General features: G+C 39.8%; 1 pseudogene; it reads left to right on the top strand.

The window, feature by feature from the left end:
- Positions 1 to 1869: 1869 nt before the first annotated feature.
- LOC118647056 lies at positions 1870 to 5918 on the top strand (annotated as a pseudogene).
- Positions 5919 to 6810: the final 892 nt, after the last annotated feature.

Below are 6810 nucleotides of genomic sequence, written 5' to 3'. Positions count from 1 at the left end.
CGTCGAAAGAGCATTTCATTTTAAATTCAAGTTTCCAACGGCAAAAATATAAAAGAAACGAATATTAGGACGGAATTCATAGATTGATCTTATTCAAGATCCATCTTAAAAACACTCTTGAGACGTCGATACTTCATTGGTTAAGTAAAGTCTTAAGTTTGCTCGTGGCTAGACTTAAGATGATTCTTGAACTTAAGATTGGTCTATAAATTTAGTTCTTAATAACTATTTGATTAAGTTATTTGACCAATGGTGCCGAGACCATCTGCTTTCAAGGACAGATTTGGCATTGTTCGACATTCTCGATCAAGCTTCGAGTAATGGATGCTGGTACTGACCTCGAAAGAAGATAAAGTCCGTATTGGTCGACAATTAAGATTAATCTTCGATCAATGGGTGCTGGGACTATCTACTTTCAAGGACAGAGTCCGCATTGTTCGACGTTCGAGCTTCGAGCAATGGGTGCTGGGACTGTTCTCGAAAGAAGATAGAGTCCGCAGTGGTCGACAACCAAGATTAATCTTCGATCAATGGGTGCTGGGACTATCTACTTTCAAAGGCAGAGTCCGCATTGTTCGACGTTCTCCTTCGAGCTTCGAGCAATGGGTGCTGGGACTGTCCTCGAAAGAAGATAGAGTCCGCATTGGTCGACGACCAAGATTAATCTTCGATCAATGGGTGCTGGGACTATCTACTTTCGAAGGCAGAGTCCGCATTGTTCGACGTTCTCGTTCGAACTTCGAACAATGGGTGCTGGGACTGTCCTCGAAAGAAGATAAGAGTCCGCATTGGTCGACGACCAAGATTAATCTTCGATCAATGGGTGCTGGGACTATCTACTTTCGAAGGCAGAGTCCGCATTGTTCGACGTTCTCGTTCGAACTTCGAACAATGGGTGCTGGGACTGTCCTCGAAAGAAGATAGAGTCCGCATTGGTCGACGACCAAGATTAATCTTCGATCAATGGGTGCTGGGACTATCTACTTTCGAAGGCAGAGTCCGCATTGTTCGACGTTCTCGTTCGAACTTCGAACAATGGGTGCTGGGACTGTCCTCGAAAGAAGATAGAGTCCGCATTGGTCGACGACCAAGATTAATCTTCGATCAATGGGTGCTGGGACTATCTACTTTCGAAGGCAGAGTCCGCATTGTTCGACGTTCTCGTTCGAACTTCGAGCAATGGGTGCTGGGACTGTCCTCGAAAGAAGATAGAGTCCGCATTGATCGACGACCAAGATTAATCTTTGATCAATGGGTGCTGGGACTATCTATTCTCGAGGGTGCAATGGGTGTTCTTCTAGTGTCAGTAGCAGTAGTTGCGATAGTACGCACGATTGCTTATGATAGTTTGTTGTGTACAATTCAGTGTGGTTACGATTCGTAGCGATATAAAATAAATTCGATGCTGAGTTTCTAGACTTTAAGACTTTAAAACAGGGAAATTTATTGGGAACGGCTGTGCGTGAAGAAATTTTTTATGAATTTTTCTTCATAATACTTTTAAAATAAATATATTGCCAGTTGTGCGCATCGTCTCGCATGCGTGCGTGCATGCGTGCGTGCGTGCGTTTGCACCATTCGTCGATCGTATCCGCACACAAGCGCTTTTGCTATTCATTCCTTTTATTTTCTTTGTCCAGACATTTACCTCCGTTTTTCTTTTTCTTCTTTTCTTTTTGTTTTTCTTTCTTTCTCAAGTGTAATTTCTCACTGCCCTCACGTTGGGAACGCAGCGCAGCACTTTGATTTTTGCGTCTCTCCACGTCCACGCTGTCCACGGTACGGAAACCGGGAACGGCCGTCTAACGAGACGAGGGATTGTATAGTGAGCGTCCTCTTGCTCTCCAGCAGCAGCGGAACACATTTCTCGTCGACTCCGTCGATTCTCGGAGGACAGAATATGGAGGCGATAGCAAAGCACGACTTTACGGCAACCGCGGAGGACGAGCTCAGCTTTCGTAGGCTCCTCCAAGTCCTAAAGATTCTAAATATGGAAGGTAATATGAATTGGTACAGAGCTGAATTGGATTCTAGAGAAGGGCGTATACCAAGTAATTACATTCGGATGAAAAGCCACTGGTACTATGGCAGGATAACCAGAGCAGATGCCGAAAGATTATTGATGAACAAACACGAAAGTGCCTTTTTGATCAGAATCAGTGAAAGCTTTTTTGGTGATTTCTCTTTATTTGTAAAGTGCTTTGATGGTGTACAGCACTTCAAAGTATTAAGAGACGCTTAGGGCAAGTTCTTTCTCTGGGTTGTCAAATTCAACAGCCTCGATGAACTGGTGGAATACCATCGTACAGCATCCGTTTCTCGATCGTAAGACGTTAAGCTACGTGACATGGTCCCCGAGGAGTATTTTGTGCAAGCACTCTATGATTTTGCACGGCAAGAGCCTGGTGAGTTGGAATTTCGACGAGGAGATGTAATTACTGTCACAGATCATACAGATTAGCACTGGTGGCACGGTGAAATCGGTAATAGACGGGGTTTGTTTCCGTCTATTTATGTCACGCCACTTCTAGGTTTTATATGGGCATAGTTAAGTTTGTCTTTGCGCCTTTAGCAACGCTCGTAGTAACAAGGACGATCGGCGTCTAACGAATTATACTCTGTACATTATTCTCTGTGTTCGTAACTTCCGAATTTAGATCCATTATTCTGCAGGTTGTCCAGCGGTCATGGAAATCTGGATTTGATCCGCTTTTTTTCTGATGTCTTTTTGTTGTTAGTACATTATCCTCAGTGTTCATAACATCTAAACTTGGATCTATTATGCTACAGGGTGTCCAGCGGTTATGAAAATCTGGAAACCAGGAATTGTCAGGGGATTTTATAAATCTGCAAATATCAGGGAAAAATCGTGGATTTTTACAATTTTTCTGGAATTTTTAGAATTTTTACACTCTGAATTTTTTCATCATGGTTTTACTTAAATTTTGTATATGTAATACGCGATCGATAGCGTGGCGCAAATTTTTATAATAAAAAGTTTCGCAGTTTGTATGCGTGAGAACGACACATAAACAATCACTGTCAGTGTGATTTATTTGACTTGCTTTTTTTATTTCTATAAAAATTTCACGACGCTTGAAATTATTTAACACTTTAACTTTGAATCCAAGATTGTTGAAGGTTACTTTTAGTCTTTTCATATCAACTGATTAACCATGTCGATTAGAGAGTTTCTCATTCTTATCAAATTTATCGTGATTTATCGTGATCAAACATTTACCACGATTTTTATGTACCACGGTTCATATTGTAATGATTTGCATTATGTTTTACTGCTGTCGTTGTGCGGTGGACTCTGAACGTTTATATTGACAAAGCTAACTGACGGTGGATTGGGTGCATCTATTTTTTTCTCGGATAATCCCGCAGTACAGAAATTTAGTTTAATATTATGCAGCTCAAATTTGCTCATCGTAAAAATCACAAAATTTTTTGCAATTAAGTCTTTCTGAACATGATTTTTTTCTTTGCTGCCGTTTTGCTGGGTGCGGGCTTATATTTTGCGCCGGAGCTGTGTTAGATACCGGTGTAGCAAGTAATATTCGCGAAAATCTCAGACAAAGTCGTCTGATGTTTCCCAGTTCTGTCGATTGTTTCGGCACCATAGGAGGGCCTCTTTCTTTAACAGCTCGGGAAGCCCGCGTAGCTGGCGGTCGTCGTATCCGTACTCGCTTTTCAGCTTATTTTCCTGCTCTAAGAAGAACATTGGGTCTTTCCCAATGTCATTTAGATTTGTATGGGTTTCTTGGTGTCACATCAGATGCTTTCATATCAGAGATAAAAGAAGCATATCGAAATAAAGCTTTGACCTGCCATCCGCACAAAATTCTGGATAATCCTAGAGCTGCTGAGTTATTTCAGAAGCTCTTACGCATATTGGAGATATTAACTGATGCGAAGGTCACAGCAGTCTATGATCAAGCTGTTGCCAGGAACCAAGCAAAAGAACGCATCAGATAATTTGATGCTAAAAGGAAAAAATTAAAGGAAGATTTGGAGGCACGTGAGGAAGTTTTTAAGAAGTCATTTCATCATGCACATAAAGGCCTGACATAAAGGAAAATAACGATTGATGGAGGCAAATTTACCTAGGTCAGTATCTTTGAATTTCGTCCCGATTTTGCGTTGAGGTGGAGGCTGTGCAGTCTTCGGCTGATGTCTTCTTGAGCAGTGACAAATTCGGTGAATTTGCAAAAACAGTTCTCAGTTCGCAATACACTCACGGAAGTTTACTTAATACACAAAGTTCGATGCTTTGCACTCAAATCTGAAGAAGACCTTTTTAAAGTATAGGACTAGCTTAATTTTGGTAAAAAGTTTTTCAGATTGTTAATAGATATATAGAATATGTAATTTTTTATTCAGATGAGTATAAAAGAATTGAAGAGTGGTATAAGTGCATTTTCACAGTGCATTTTCAAGCGCTGTGTCTTCTCCTTTAATCATCTCGCTCGTAATTCTGTTTTCGTCTGGGTTTTTTCTATTTTTCCACTTATGTTATCGCTGCTCTGAGTTTCTTTTGTAATTTCCGGTGTTTCCCCAGATCCTACGTTTACGACTTTCTGTTCCGGCTGTTGTTTTCATGGTGTTGGGACTCGTTTTTCGTATAGCTCTTTATAGAATTTTTAGATGACCTTCATTATTTGGTGTTTCTCATATAGGAGGGTACCGTTTTCATTTCTCATGCAGTTTATTCTGCCATTTCCATTCCTCAGTTTAGATTTTAGAACTTTTGTATTTAGATTGTCTTTGATTGCGTCTTGAATCTGCTCTGTGTTGTAGGATCGACATCTTTTCTAATGGCCTTTTTTTACATGCTTGCAAATCTGTTCATATTTCGCGCTCTCGGTTGGTAGTTTCTCATAACTCGATCAAAGCGATTGTTTTAGGTTCTAGTTTGCTGGAAGTTTGTCTCTTTAACGCAGGTTTGTTTAATCGCTACATGCACATCTTAAACCATCCTTGCTTTCTATTCATTTGGGAAAAGTCTTTGCAGTTCTTTTTTAAGCTCAACTTGCGAGACAGGTGTTTTTGGTACTTTTTTTCTCTAGGTTTCAGATCGCGTTTGGGTGGTCTGTTTTCTTTTGACCAACTTCTTTATTTCTGTTTGGAGATTTATTGTTGTTTTTGTTCTGATTATTCTATGGTCGCTGCTCGTGTTAAAACTGTTCAAGACCGATACATTTGAGCAGATCTTTCGGTCAGAGGACACAACATAATTGATCTAGTTTTTTACCGTTCCATTCGGACTTGCGATTTTACAATAGTGTAAAACAAATAACTCACTGCTGCTATGATGTCCGGCTTCTCCTATGGACCCTCGGTTAATCAACTCGCGCACACATTTTCATACCAACGGTACTGACCAGCCGAACCTTCTTCGATAAGATGCGAACACAAAAGCGGACGAAATTGCGCCAGTCTCACGCTATGCGTCACTAACAGCGAATTAATGATTTGATGCTGCGCGTTACTTCTAGCGCACTACTATTATGCTTCTCGAAATTAATTACAACTTGAAATTTTCATAAAAAGATTACAATTAAAATTATTGTTAAAAGACACATCTGACGGTATAGCAATGCACTACTTTACGAAACTGCCATAAATAACCTTAACATAACCTCACACTGTACATCACTTAACGCCGCGCAGGGGTGACCGTACTGCACTGTCATTTGGGCATAGCAAACCTACGCGGACCCGAGCTCATTACAATGCGGACAAACACATACACATAAACATACACTTACACTCATTCGTACTGACTCATCTACATATATACGACACATAACATACACATATCTACATAACAGTCAGTGTAGTAAAACCAGTGAAAGAGTTTGAGATAAGAGTCATACGTGTCATATATCTGTAGCAGATCAGACACATTAAACTTTCAAAACAAAAAAAAATTACTTAACGCGATCTGACTCGTGGCGCGAGCTAGCTATTAGCGACCCACGTAACTTATACACGGTGCTATAATCATAACGCGAACGCCACATGATAATAGATACGCGAGATGGAATTTTGTCTCTTATGCCGGCACCCGTAGAAATACCTACAATATTGACAATGACGACGATGACGTATCTTAAATGGAAATTTTGACATTTTTTGTCGTGATATCTTCCGATAAAGTACGTAGAGGAAAATAAAGTTTTCTTATATAAATCGACCTCAAGCTTTTGATTGAGCCTAGTTATATCTTGATTGGTTTAGCCGTTTCTGAGATGCGATAATCTCAGGTGCTCGCAAGTCGCGTACTCGCGTAAAGAACACGGTCGGGCTCGCGCTACGCGTTCACTTGCCACTACCGTGTCTCTTGATCATTGGAATGATAAATAGATTTATTTTTTCCGTCCATTTGTTCGTGAAACCTACTGCTATTAATATGTGTTGGATATGTAATTTTTTAAAAATTGTAGTAAATTTACTGAAAGTGTACTAACTTCCGCGATTGCTAATAATTCTTCTAGGTCTACTATATGCGAAAATAATTATTTAAACATTTAAATGCTTCTGAGGTCGATTTTTATGGATATAATTGCATAAGTTTAGTAAATTTATCTAAAATTAGAAAAATATGCTTCATCCTGCTTTTTCTGAATGATATAAGTGATCGTCATGAATTACATGAAATTGTAAATTCTCTTTCGGTATTGGTTCCTGGTTTGTGTCAACTCTTGTGTAGTTTGTGTCTTTTCCAAAGAGTTGACTGACGAATGTAACTCCAAAGAAACATCTTTTAATAATGAAATGTTTGAAAACAACGTTTTCTCAAGT

The sequence above is a fragment of the Monomorium pharaonis genome, chromosome 8 (genome assembly GCF_013373865.1).
Source record: "Monomorium pharaonis isolate MP-MQ-018 chromosome 8, ASM1337386v2, whole genome shotgun sequence".
In the NCBI taxonomy this organism is placed as follows: Eukaryota; Metazoa; Arthropoda; class Insecta; order Hymenoptera; family Formicidae; genus Monomorium; species Monomorium pharaonis.
This window is presented reverse-complemented; position numbering and strand designations above follow the sequence as displayed.